At 43.8% G+C, this 14,919-nt stretch overlaps 1 protein-coding gene across 1 annotated transcript in view; it reads right to left on the bottom strand.

The window, feature by feature from the left end:
• Positions 1 to 14,919, bottom strand: part of LOC121281450 (semaphorin-4B-like) — a 108,883-nt gene that overhangs the window by 93,141 nt on the left and 823 nt on the right. The gene's annotated exons all lie outside the window — the stretch shown is intronic.

Raw genomic sequence — 14,919 nt, 5'->3', positions numbered from 1 at the left:
ACTGAATGACAACCATCAGTCCCAGAGGTCAACCATTGCCCAACAAATACAATGGATTAGCAGCAACAATTAGAACAGAGCAACACTTGCCACAGCAACAACATTCCCCAGAGAGACAACGTCACCTAGGAACCAGCAGACATCAGATGAACAGATAAAAAAACAACTTTCATGCGTACTATAGAAAGACTTGAATGCTTTAAATACTGTGTGCAATGTGTATGTAGGAACAGGTGAAACTGGAGCAGAGTAGAAGGAACAGTCTTTTTTTCATGCTTGATCATTTTCTTTATGAACAATGTGTGTGGAGTAACTTACAAACGGTAGTTCATGCATTTTTTTTGAAAAGGGGGATATTTGGATAAATACCTTTTAATACTATGGCTTGCCGTTCTCATGCAACCTCATTCATTAAACATAAATAAAGTTTAAGGGCAGTGGCCAACACCACATGGAACAGAGATAAAAACAAAAAAACTGCGGATGCTGGAAATCCAAAACAAAGCCAGAATTACCTGGAAAAACTCAGCAGGTCTGGCAGCATCGGCGGAGAAGAAAAGAGTTGACGTTTCGAGTCCTCATGACCTTCGTCGAAGGGTCATGAGGACTCGAATCGTCAACTCTTTTCTTCTCCGCCGATGCTGCCAGACCTGCTGAGTTTTACCACATGGAACAGTGTTGAAAAGGTGGGTGTGCAATTCTGTATTGGGTCAGACCTACAAAGATGATTCAGTGACAATGCAGTCACTTATCTGGAAAGTGCAATGAAACATCATAATCCTCATTAATGCCAGGTCTTAGGGGAATCTATTTGTGCAGAGTATCAGTTACTTGGCAGAAAGATTCCAGAGTGAATAATGAATCACTGTAAAAACTCCTGTTTCTTTTTGATTAGTTAGTTTCTATTGATTGTGGTGACAATGTTAGAAATGCAGGTCCCTTTAAGAGTAAACCAGGACAAGCTTCAGAGTGAATTGAGAGCAGATGATGCTCATTGAAGTCTGTACTTACAATTCCCCAGTAAGGTGGTGGTTCCTTCTGGAGAGGGCAAGGATCTAGAAGGGAAAAGTGAAACTGATACCAGCACCCATCAGGGACCCTCCACCCCTTCCCGTCCCTCTGACCCCATCCCGTCTTCTAACCCCAGCCCTTGCCATGTATTCACCATACCCTCTGACCTTCCCCTCTCTGATGCTGAATGTTCGGTACTCAGCAAAGGACTCAGTTTCATGCTTTTACGCCCTCACCTCATTAAATTCCGGACTCGGCATGATGCTGAACTTTTCTCCTGCTGCCTTCATCTCCATGCTCACTTCTTTGGGCAGGAGTCCTCCCCCCGTTCCATGGATCCTTTCACCCACCTCCAGTATTCTCCCTCTATCTGGACCCCTCCCTCTGGCCTCTTGCCTGCTCTTGATCTTTTCATTGAGAACTGTCGGCATGACATCGGCCGTCTCAATTTCTCTGCCCCTCTCACCCACTCTAACCTGTCTCCTTCTCAACTTGCTGCACTTCGCTCTCGTAGGTCCAACCCTGATTCTTGTTCTCAAACCTGCTGACAAGGGTGGTGGTGTTGTTGACTGGCGTACTGACCTCAACCTAGCAGAGGCTGAGCATCAACTCTCAGACACTTCCTCCTATCTCCCTCTGGACCATGACCCCACCACCGAACATCAAGCCATTCTTTCCAGGACTGTCACTGACCTCATCTCCTCTGGATATCTTCCCTCCACAGTTTCCAACCTCGTCATCTCCCAATCATGGACAGCCTGCTTCAACCTCCTTCCTAAAATCCACAAACAGGACTATCCTGGTAGACTGATCATGTCAGCCTGTTCCTGCCCCACGGAACTCATTTCTTGCTACCTTGACTCCTTTCTCTCTCCCTTGTCCAGTCCCTTTCCACGTACACCCACGATCCCTCTGATGCCCCACGTCATATCAACAATTTCCAGTTCTCTGGTCCTAACCGCCTCCTCTTCACCATGGATGTCCAATCCCTCTACACCTCCACCCCCCACCGGGATTGTCTGAGAGCTCTCCGCTTCTTCCTTGAACAGATGCCCGAGTAATCCCCATCCACTATCACCCTCCTCTGTCTGGCTGAACTTGTTCTCTCACTGAACTATTTCTCCTTAACTTGTCTCACTACCTCCAAATAAAAGGTGTGGCTATGGGTACCCACATGGGCCCCAGTTATGGCTGTCTCTTTATGGGGTATGTGGAACATTCCTTGTTCCAGTCCTACTCAGGCCCCCTCCTACAACTCTTTTCTCGGTACATCGATAACTGTATCACTGCAGCTTCATTATCTCACCTGGACCTGGAAAAATTTATCAATTTTGCTTCCAATTTCCACCCCTATTATCACCTTCACATGGTCCATCTCCAACACTTCCCTCCCCTTCCTTTACCTCTCTGCCTCCATTTCTGGTGATAGACTGTCCACCAATATTCATTATAAGCCCACCGACTCCCTTAGCTACCTCGATTACAGCTCCTCACACCCTGCTTCCTGTAAGGACTCCACCCTATTCTCTCAGTTCCTTCGCCTCATCTGTTCCGATGATGCCACTTTCCAAAATGGCACTACTGACATGTCTTCCTTAACCGAGGTTTCCCACCAACTGTGGTTGACCGGGCCCTCAACTCTGTCTGACCCATCTCCCACGCCTCTGCCCTCACACCTTCCTCTCTCTCCCAGAAAGAGTCCCCCTTGTCCTCACTTTTCACCGCACCAGCCTCTGCATTCAAAGGATCATCCTCTGCCAACTCTAGCATGATGCCACCACCAAACACATCTTCCCCTCACCCCTCTGTCAGAGGGGTGTAGGGGCCATTCCCTCTGGGACACCCTGGTCCACTCCTCCATCACCCCCTACACCTCATCCCCTTCCCACGGTGCCTTCCCATGCAATCATAGAAGGTGCAACACCTGCCCCTTTACCTCCTCCCTCCTCACCATCCAAGGGCCAAACAGTCCTTTCAGGTAAAGCAGCATTTCACTTGCACTTCTCTTAATTTAGTCTACTGCATTCACTGCTCCTAATGCAGTCTCCTCTACACTGGGGAGACCAAACCAACAGACTGGGTGACCACTTTGCGGAACATCTTCGGTCTGTCCACAATCATGACCCAGACCTCACTGTTGCTTCTCATTTCAACACACCAGCCTGCTCTCATGCCCACATGTCTGTCCTTGGCCTACTGTAATGTTCCAGCAATGCAAACTGGAGGAACAGCACCTCATCTTCCGATCAGGCACTTTACAGCCTTCCGGGCTTAACATTGAGTTTAACAACTTCAAACCATGAACTCTCTCCTCTACTTTTTTTCAATATTCATTTTTATTTGTTATCCGTTTATTTTTATTCGCTTTATTTTCATTCATTTATTCATTGTCTTATCCCCCCTCTTTTAATCCCCCCTCTTTTCATCCCGTTTTCGATCCCTTTTTTTTTCCCACACACTGCTGCCTCCTCCCCCACCTCACCCTGACAAGGGCCATCTGTTACCTGTTCATGTTGTTCTTTTCCGAGTGCTTACCCTTGTCCTGCTGTTATCACATTCTCTTTTCTCATCCTAATGCCACTATCAGCACCTTTTTTGGCTCTTACCACTACCATTAACGCTCCCTTTGTTCATGACATCTTTGTCAATCTCTTCTTTGCCCCCACCTATCGAGGGCCTTCTAACCAGCTTCACCTGCTCCACCCCCCCTTAAGCAATATAAATTTCATCACATTTCTACTGCTCTGTAGCTCTGGAAGAAGAATCATACGGACTCAAACGTCAACCCTATTCCTCTCTCCACAGATGCTGTCAGACTAACTGAGTTTTTCCAGCATTTTTTGTTTTTGTTTAAGAGTGAAACTGGTATTTGTACTGAAATATAGTTGAACAATAAAACAGTTGTGATTCACAGAATGTCTTCTGCTGCCCGATTCGATAAATAGATATCCATCTATGTCAAGAAGATAAAATGTTGTCTATAATTTTCTTGGAAATTATTTTAAAATAGAGTTCTAGTGGTATCTGTCTGTGTGTATGTGTCTTAATTGGATTAAAACCAGTTGGTCTAGAGGCTTTGATGTATAGAAGGGAAGTAGGTTTGAAATGTTAATTAGGTAAACATAGGGAAGTTACAAGATGAAGTGTAAAGGGGGCAATTTGCATTTTTAAATAAAACATTCAGGGGAAATATTACACTTAGCCAGAAGAAGCCAAACAATGTGTTTACTTTTTCCAAATCTTACTAATAAAATTGGTGTTATGAAAGGGTTTTATTGTTAGAGGTAAAGTTTAAAAAAACGTAGTGATACAATGAGAATTTTCATTCAAAGAGGAAAATATATATAAAGGAAGAGAAGGCTGTTGGCAAAAGAGAAGGGTTTCTAAGATCTAAAATATCCAGCTTGTAAGCCTCAAACCGCTGTCTACAAGGACGCAGAGCTGAACGAAACTCATTTTGAATGTGACTGTCCAGAGTGTGCTTTGTCAGGGATCTGTTTAAATCTGTGTTTTACTGTTGCCTAAACAGAGGTGTAACTGGGAATGAGATTAATTAGGGGATTTTTAGAAGTTATTATAGTAGCAATTTGTAGACAGATCTATGTGCTTATAATACTTTAACTAATAAATGTTTAATTTAGTTTTATAAAAACATTTTGAGGCCAGGTGGTCTTATTATTACTGAATTCAAAGCCTGCATCTCAAAACAAACAAATTGCAAAAATTGATTATGACAGTTGTTTTAAGTTTCCCTCTAGGATTTGAACAACTCATCATTTACCATCAGCTGTGTCATAATAATTGGGGGCTCTTTGTGGGATATATTTGTAATTCCTCGATTGGGTTTGGAATTGGTGAATCTTAAGGTTACAAGTTCGAGAATCACTTTGAATTCAGGAGTGGGTGTGAGGTATTTTTGAAGTGGTGAGACTACAAAAATAGCTGTATCCATGGTTAAATCTTTTTTGGAAGAAGATATAACACTGGGTTACAGAAATTATCCAAGAATAAGTTAACAGTTGGCAGATAAGTTACAATTGGGGTTACCTGCAGGAGCTAGTAAAGCAGATGTAATTGAAGGTATAGCACAGTATTTGAAGTTGGAAGTGATACCTGTCATTAGTGAGTCACAGCTGGAGATAGTGAGACTTCAGTTAGATTCATGGTGATAGTAACCTGCATGGCCAACAGAATGAAATTAAAGCCAATGGTAATTTTCAAATGTAAATTCATGCTGAACATCAAGTTCCCTGCAGGAATTTTTGTGCATGTCCATGACAATGATTGGATGATGAGGGTGTGGTGAAGTTATGGATGGATCGATCCATGGATGTGTCGATTAGGTATCACAGTGGCCAAAAGAATGCAGCTTATTAGTGTGGGCCATGTTCAGATCCCATATAGTTGAGATTAAGAGGTGCCTGGTAAGAAATAACACCCACATTGCAATTAGATCAGGCATTCTAACGTCTATAGTTCAACCTTTAGATGTGTGCCTCAACAAACCAGTCGAGGATCCTGTTCATGCCGAATGGAATAGATAGATGGTTGATGGAGAAAAACCTTCATAAAGAAAGGAAATAAGTATGCTGCCCCCCCACCCCACCCCCACCACTGATGTTTTGTGTGGTTTCATTATCAAATTATCAGATGCTATTACTGCACAAAGTTTCATCAGATTGTTCTGCATTTTTTGAACATCGAATTCGATGGATGGAGAGGCCAATAATTTGTTGTGGAGGGATGATTGTGAAGGATGTTGCTGGGCGCTGTTTTTCACAGATTTCAGGTACTTAAATGTCATGCATATGCAGTATGCATCTGTGCATTTGCACAGCTCCCTGCTGCCCAATCGGACAGGTTCGCCAGCACCACGCTCTCCTGCTCTCACAGGTTTGTCAGCAACTCCTGCCTGCTAGTACGGTCTTCCACACCAAAGTGTCCCTTAATTTTTTTTCCCTGAGAGTTGGTCACTCCACATCTGACGCTAGTTAGAAAACTGTGCACTTACCTGCTTACACTTCTGATTCAGCTTTCTGAAGAACTCCCTCAGCGAGGGGATCAGCGCAGGACAACTCCTTTTTATGGCAGTAGCTGCCATATGGTCAGTTTAAAGGTCCAGTCTGAATGTTAGTGATTAGATGACTGGGTGAGTCAGTGAGGTGGGTAAGTGGGAAGAGTCGGTACAGTGGGTGAGGTGGGAAGTTAGATCGGGGAGGGTAATTGGGTCAGGTCGGGGGTTTAGTTGGGTGGTCAGGTCAGGTCAGGTTGGGATGGTCATCAGGTGGTCAAGAGGGGAGTCAGGTGGTTGGGAGGGTTAGTCGGGTGGTTGTGGGGTAGCCTGTTTGTAAGGGGGTAGTCGATGGTTGGGAGGATAGACAGGTGGTCGGGAAGATAGTCAGGGTGTCAGTTTTATAGTTACCCAGCTGTTATACTAGGTTTTAGTTTGTCTAACGCTATCTAACATTCAGCTAATTCCCAAGGAACTGTCCAAAGTCTAATAGTCAGAGACATTCACAGAGGATCCTGAGATGATGGGGTATTGCCCATTAGAAGTTCAACTTCCCGGGCAATTCCCACATAGGTCTGCATGTCAGGACTTCCACAGGGGCTTGATGTGCATCTCAGTCTTTCATCCAGTCTCTGATGATCCACAGACAAAAAGATCCAGCCCAATGAATGTTTGATTGTGGCTAAAGGTCTCCTTGTAGAATTAATTCATTCAATAAACTGTGTCACATAAATTTAATACCAATTACTGGTGTTATGCTTTTTTCTCACATTTCGAAATGGCTACCACCCACATCAGCAGTTCAAATTTTAATCTCAGCATATAGATTGACCCAAAACAAAAACAGAATTACCTGGAAAAACTCAGCAGGTTTGGCAGCATCGGCGGAGAAGAAAAGAGTTGACGTTTCGAGTCCTCATTACCCTTCGACAGAACTATAGATTGACCCATGTTTTTTGACGGATTTTGGGAGGCTTCCGAGGTCAACTTATACGCCATGATCTATGATACTCTTACAACAATAAAACACATATATGGTCTGTAATGACAGCCTAGATTGAGATCTTGCTATCAGCCAAGCTCACAGTCAATAGTGGCAGATGTGGTGGAATCTACCAGACAAAGTGGTCAGTCTCTGAACTGAAAGAGGAGATATGCTGATAAGAAGCAGCTCTATGGAGACTAGCAGGAAAGGAAGAGAGACAATCATTACAAAAGTATAGATTTCATTCAAGTCTTGTATCTACTCACTATATTTTGTGAATTTCTGATCGAATTGTCTGAACTGGGATCATGGACTAGTATAGACCATAGCTTTCATTTCAGTACATATTATAGTAAAATAGCATGCACTCAAAACCCCCACAAGTTAGGCTCTCATAACCATAGCAATATCACATCATCTCAAAACAGACCAGGACACAAGACTCTCTGTCAGGTTTTTTCTATTGCGACGGTGTTCTGAATGGTCCCATTCTCCAATCAGCATTTCCTGGCGAATTTCTGCAACATTTCTCCTACAGTCTGATGGTGAGATACCGAGGATGAGAAAGATCAACCCAGCTGTGAGCAAACACAGGACTATTGTGGACCAAAGAAGATGCTGTAATGCAAAATATTAAGTAAGATGACTTAGCTGGGTGGGAGCTGCAAGGCTTAAGCAGAGATTTTCAGAAAGCCTGTTAATGTTTTTTTTATTCATTCATGGGATATGTGTGTCGCTGGCTAGGCCAGCATTTATTGCCCATCCCTAATTGCCCTTGAGAAGGTGGTTGTGAGCTGCCTTCTTGAACCACTACATTATGTGGTGAAAATATATCCTCAGTGCTGTTAGGGGAGGGAGTTCCAGGATTTTGACCCAAGTCATCTTTAAGGCTGTATTGATACCTTCTCAATTGCTCTAAACAGACCTGAATAGCCCTAGAAATTGCTGGATTTGTTAATTCCAAGTTCAAACATACACCAAGTGTTGTTTTTGACTTATTGCGAGGATCTTTCATAAATATATTTCATTGTTTGTTGTCCTTTTAAAAACCATTATGCTTTTAAGAGTAAACTACATGTCTTATGCCATTTTTATGTGTAATAAATCTAGATTATCTTAGGGGCCTAGGAATTTTTTGAGTGGGCTAAGTTTTTGCAATCTGCTTTAAAAACATTATGCAAAGTCTACCATAATGGCATGACAATAAGTTTGTGTTTCACCAGATGACAAAGATTTATAACACCTTCAAATTGTTGCATTTGGCACCTACTTCCATCTCACACATCACTGGTGCATGCTGTAGTACAACTGCTCCTTCAGAATAGTACAACATCATTATAACAGTGACTACACTTTGAAAATATGTCATTGGCTTTGGGCTGTCCTGAGCTTGTGAAAGGCATTATATAAATTCAAGTCCTTCTTCCATCAGCTTACCATGAGTAATGCCACTGAAGATCTAAATAAAATCCTGGGTACGTTCCACTGTTTCAGTCACATGGCAAGCATCACATTGCATAAATCACAGTGGTTTACACTCACGTAACTGAAATGTACATTCATAAAGCAGTGACAAATCAGAGTTAAACAGGTATAGAATATACCAGATAAAACATAGTAAGCAGAAGTGAAAACTATGAGAAATGAATTGGACCTCCAGAACCGCATGAAGATAAACAGAAGGGAACCCAATGAAATTGTGTCCGATACTTTTTGAAAATGGCTTCAGCCAACATCTGGAAAATCTCACTAGCTGAGATAATTAACACTGAAATTAAGGCTGGTAAATAAATTTATAATAACATGACATAGTTTACAAGAGGATAACTAAACTTACCCATGGTACTTCTCATCAGAAGCCTCTGCCTCCCTGGGAAATCTAGAGTTTGGGGCTTCCTCGATTAGAACTTGTACCAAAAAAGACCTAATGGGTAATTTTAACATAACCCACCTTGTGGAAGCCTGATGAGATTGGATTGGTTGCCCTCTTTAAATCCTGCTTGATTTTACTCACTGGAGTCAATGGGAATCAGGTGGGGTCTAAAAACCAAGTGACTGACCCAGTCAATCTTCTGTCAGGTAGGTTAAATTAGAATTATCCCGTAACTACGGAAGACGACAATGGACTGGAGATTTGCTAATGGGGCAGGAAGGTCAAGTCAGGAAATTTCTGTGCAGACCCATCTCCTTTAAAAGAGCCCCCAGTCTCCATCTTTTTGTTCCAGGGAGGCAGAGGTAGCATGGAGTCAGATCCACAGCCCTGGAGGCAGTTCAGAGGCAGTCACAGAGGTGGGTGAGTGCCAAGGTGGACTGGTTAGAAGGCTGGCATCAGTTCTCTGGGACTTCAGCCTAGTTGTATTAAATGATAGGCCCTCTATCCCTCATCCTTCACACCCCTTCAACCCCCCATGGCCCCTCATACCCCTTGCCACCTCAATGCCCCCATTCCTGTCATACCTCCATGCCCCATTCCACCTCCATGCCCCCTTATACCCGCATGCCACCCATGTATCCTCCATAACTATTCAACCAGTATCCACTATAGGCAGACCTCAGGAACTATGTGGAGATTTTTTTTTTAATTAACAATGTAATAGAGGTCTAACTCAAACACACTTGATACTAAAATAAAACTCTCATTCATGAAACCAATTCAAAAATGTAAGCCTGCTCAGTGGTCAATCTTTTATAAAAACAAACATCTATTTCACTATCCAGATCAAAGACAGCTAATTCTTCAGTAACCTCTTAAAACTGCCAATCAAAATGTCAATACTACCCTGCTGAGATAAATGGTTTTGTGCCTTTTGAAACTCTGCCAAGCATTCATAATTGGCTCCAGTACAGAACAATATTAAAAAAATATATAAAAAATGGAAAATATAAACAATGAAGTTTATTGAAATTGCAAAAACAGTTATTGCAAGACTACACCAGATGGTCTGTTATCAACGCATTGCAGCAGTAGATGTCTGTTTTTGCACTCCAAGTGAAGGCAGCAGACTGTTCTTTTTTCAATTTTAAGGGCTGGGGATTTAAATAACTTCAGATCATGACACTTAAACAGATCTTATATCTATCCTTCATGAGTGTTTATGTTTCCTCAAAAAAATCATGGTTCCCACACTGCAAGTTAAGGCCACTGGAACAGTGAAAATGGGATCTACTGGGGCTCAGCATTAATTTCAAACAGCCCAACAATTTGTGTTTTACTGGGTGATTCACACCTCATCCCCTTTGCCTACCAGCATTAAAGGGGATCTGCTGGAAACGGGGGTGGGACTTCTGCTTCTGGGTCCCACCTGCCATTTTTAAAGGGCTGTCCAGTCATCCCAACTCGGCAAAAATCCGGGCCTACATCTCCCAACGGTTTTAATGATCAGCAACAAAACTGGACATTTATAGAGTATGCCAGGAATTGCTGCCTATCGCCTGTCTGGAAAAATATTGAGGGCTAAATCCCAAAAGAAGCCTTTCATTTTCAGAAGTATTGATGGTCTAGTTAAAAGGTTGATAAGGTACCTGACTCAGCTGACTGTGAGACAGTTAACTTTCAATCACCTGAAGCCTGATTAGGGCCTGAATAGGTGTTAATTACTATATGAAGCTTAACTAGTGGTGAGTCAACTCAGCTCTATTTAAGAAAGGGACTATCTAGAAGCATACTACAGTGTGTTTGCACACGAACAAGGGAGAGAGCACATCCTGAGTGGGGCACAGCCAGAGTGGGTATTGGCAATTTGGTGCAAAGTGGGAATCAGTGCATAGGGTACGAGGTGCTCTTTGTATTTTTTCCTTGCTATCCAACTTCTTAAATCTGCAGAGCGTGCTACAGCAGTAGAAGCTACAAGGGAAAGGAATCACTGGTAAGTAGTGGGTAAGGTATTTATTACTTTAATCACTTATAATTTAAGGTCTTTTTGTGGTTTACAGCTTGTATATTTAACAGCAACGAGGATCAGGAAAGAAGGGCCCAAAAGGGATAAGTCATGGCAGGAGCGCTCAAAGCCGAGGTGTGCTCCTCGTGCTCCATGTGGGAAGCTGAGAATGTTTCCAGTGCCCGGGACCAGCATGTGTGCAGGAAGTGTGTCCAGCTGCAGCTCCTGGAAGCTCAGGTTTCAGAGCTGGAACGGCAGCTGGGGACACTGCGGAGCATCCACGAGTCTGAGAGTATTGTGGATAGCACGTTTAGAGAGGTAGTCACACCGAAAATGAAGGAACTTGAAGAAGGAAGGGAATGGCTGACCACCAGGCAGTCCAAGAGAAACAGGCAGGTAGTTCAGGAGTCCCCTGGGGTCCCACTCACAAATCGGTATTCCATTTTGGAGACTGATGAGGGCGCTGGTTCCTCCAGGGAGTGCAGACAGAGCCAAGCTTCTGGCACCACAAGCAGCCTGTCTGCACAGGAGGGAGGGAAGGAAGGGAGGAAGAGCAATAGTAATAGGGGTTTCTATACTCAGGGGAACAGATAGGTGCTACTGTGGCTGTCAGCGTGACTCCAGGATGGTATGTTGCCTCCCTGGTGCCAGGGTCCAGGATGTCACTGAACAGCTGCAGGGCATCCTGAAGGGGAAGGGTGATAAGGCAGAGGTCATGGTACATGTTGGTATCAATGACATAGGTAGAAAGAGGGATGAGGTCTTGCATCAAGAATTGAGGGAGTTAGGAAGTAGACTAAATAGCAAGACCTCTCGGGTTGTAATCTCTGGATTACTCCCAGTGCCACATGCTAGCGAGCTCAGAAATAGGAGAGCAACGCAGATGAATATGTGGCTTAAGAGTTGGTGGAGGAGGGAGGGTTTTAGATTCCCAGATCACTAGGACCGTTTCTGGTGAAGGTGGGACCTGTACAAGTGGGATTGGTCCACATCTGAACCAGACAGGACTAACATCCTTGAGGGCGGGTTTGCTTGTGCTGTTGGAAGGAGTTTAAACTAATTCGGCAGGGGGAGGGAACACAGAATGTTAGCAGAATAGGGACACATCCTAACACAGTAAAACAATCAAGTCAGAGGGAGTACAGCTGCATTAAGCTTCAAGGGAGTAAGACAAGGCTGAATGGCCTCTATTTTAATGCCAGGAGTAACACAGGTAAAACGGATGAGTTAAAGGTGAGGATTGACACGTGGAATTTGTGATAAAGTAGCCATCACTGAGACATGGTTGAGGGCAAGGCAGGATTGGCAACTTAACATTCCGGGATATAGAATCTTCAGGCAAGACAGGGGAGGGGGTAAAAGAGGAGGAGGCGGTGCTTATTAGTTAAGGAGTCAGTTACTGCAGTAAGGAGAGATGATATCTTGGAGGGGGCATTGAATGAAACTTTGTGGGTAAAGCTTAGGAATAAAAAAGGGGCAGCCACATTATTAGGTGTTTATTATAGACCCCCAGATAGTCAGGGGAAATTGAGGAGCAAATATGTGCACAATTTGTGGAGGTGTGTAAAAACAATAACAATAGGGTAATTATATTAGGTGATTTCAACTTTCCCAACATTTATTGGGATAGACACAGTGTTAAGGGCTTGGATGGTGTGGGTTTCTTGAAATGTGTACAGGAGAACTTTTTAGGTCAATATGTAGAGGGTCCAACAAGGGACGGCGCATTGCTGGACCTAATTCTGGGGAATGAAGCCGGACAGGTGGCTGAGGTGGTGGTGGGTGAGCATTTTAGCGAAAGCGACCACAACATGGTACAGTTTAAATTTGTTATGGACAAAGAAATCGACATGTTGCAAGAAAATGTTTTGGATTGGGAGAGTGGATTTCAGTAAAATAAGGCAGGATCTGGCCAAGGTAGACTGGGAACAGTTATTTGAGGGGAAATCTACAGTGAAACAGTGGGGGGGGGGGTGTTCAAAAAGGAAATGGGGAGGGTACAACTTGTTCCCTCTAGGGTGATAGGAAGAAGTAACAAACCCAGAGAACCATGGATGACCAGAGATATTCAGGTTATGATAAGAAGGAAAAGAGAGGCTTTTAGCAGATATAAGGGAAGCAAATCAGTAGAATACAGAAAGTGCAGGGTGAAGCTTAAGAAAGCAATTAGGAAAGCAAAGAGGGTATATGAGAAAGGTCTGGCTTGTAAAAGTAGAGAACATCCCAAGATATTCTATAAGTATATCAATGGGAAGAGGATAACCAGGGAAAGAGTAGGGCCCATAAGAGACCAAGGGGGCAATCTATGGGTGGAGCCAGAGGACATCGCTAGAGTGTTGAATGAATACTTCACATCCGTCTTCACCCAAGAGAATGAGGATGAAGGTATCGAACTTGGGGAGAGAGACTGCGAGGTTCTTAAGCAAATTGATATAGGGAGTGACAAGGTATTGGAGATTTTGGCAGGCTTAAAAGTGGACAAATCTCCAAGTCCAGATGATTTGTGTCCCAGACTGCTGAGGGAGGCAAGGGAGAAGATCGCAGGGGCTCTGACCCAAATTTTTAATTCCTCTATGGCCACTAGGGAGGTGCCAGAGGACTGGAGAACAGCCAATGTGGTTCTGCTATTTAAGAAGGGTTGTAGAGAAAAGCCAGGGAACTACAGGCCAGTGAGTCTCACGTCAGTGGTAGGGAAACTATTGGAGAAAGTTCTGGAGGAGAGTATGTATCTCCACTTGGAGAGGCAAGGTTTGATCAGGGATAGCCAGCATGGCTTTGCCAGAGGGAGGTCATGCCTAACAAATTTGATTGAATTTTTTGAGGAGGTGACCAGATATGTAGATGAGGGTAGTGCAGTTGATGTAGTTTATATGGATTTCAGCAAAGCCTTTGACAAGGTCCCACATGGGAGACTTAGAAAGAAGGCAAATGCACATGGGATACAGGGTAATTTGATAAGGTGGATTCAAAATTGGCTTAGTTGTAGGAGGCAGAGGATGATGACAGAAGGATGCTTTAGTAACTGGAAGCCAGTGTCCAGTGGCGTACCACAGGGATCTGTGCTCGGTCCCCTATTATTTGTCATTTATACAAATGACATAGATGACTATGTGGGTGGTAGGATTAGTAAGTTTGCGGATGACACAAAGATTGGCCGGATGGTTAACAGTGAGGTTGAGTGTCTTGGGCTACAGGAAGATATAGACGTGATGGTCAAACGGGCAGATAAGTGGCAGATGGAATTTAACCCCAAACTGTGTGAGGTGATACACTTTGGAAGGGGTAATTTGACAAGAAAGTATTCAATGAATGGCATGACACTAGGAATTTCTGAGGAACAAAGGGACCTTGGCGTCTGTGTCCATAGATCTCTGAAGACAGAGGGGCATGTTAGTGGGGTGGTGAAAAAGGCATATGGGACACATGCCTTTATCAATCAAGGCATAGATTACAAAAGTAGGGAGGTCATGTTGGAGTTGTAGAGAACCTTAGTGAGGTCACAGCTGGAGTACTGTGTGCAGTTCTGGTCACCACATTATAGGAAGGATGTGATTGCATTGGAGGGGGTGCACCAGGATGTTGCCTGGGATGAAACATTTAAGTTATGAAGAGAGGTTGGATAGACTTGGGTTGTTTTCGTTAGAGCAGAGAAGACTGAGGGGTGACCTGATTGAGGTGTACAAGATTATGAGGGGCATGGACAGGGTGGATAGGGAGCAGCTGTTCCCCTCAGTTGAAGGGTCAGTCACAAGGGGGCATAAGTTCAAGGTGAGGGGCAGGAGGTTTAGGGGGATGTGAGGAAAAACCTTTTTTTACCCAAATTGTGGTGCCAGTCTGGAATGCACTGCCTGGGAGGGTGGTGGAGGCGGGTTGCCTCACATCCTTTAAAAAGTACCTGGATGAGCACTTGGCACGTCATAACATTCAAGGCAATGAGCCAAGTGCGGGTAAATAGGATTTGGTAGGTAAATCAGGTGTTTCTCACATGTCGGTGCAGACTCGATGGGCCGAAGGGCCTCTTCTGCACTGAGATT

Source organism: Carcharodon carcharias, chromosome 8 (assembly GCF_017639515.1).
Source record: "Carcharodon carcharias isolate sCarCar2 chromosome 8, sCarCar2.pri, whole genome shotgun sequence".
Lineage (NCBI taxonomy): Eukaryota > Metazoa > Chordata > Chondrichthyes > Lamniformes > Lamnidae > Carcharodon > Carcharodon carcharias.
Note: the sequence above shows the minus strand (reverse complement) of the source record. Positions and strands in the feature narration are given on the sequence as shown.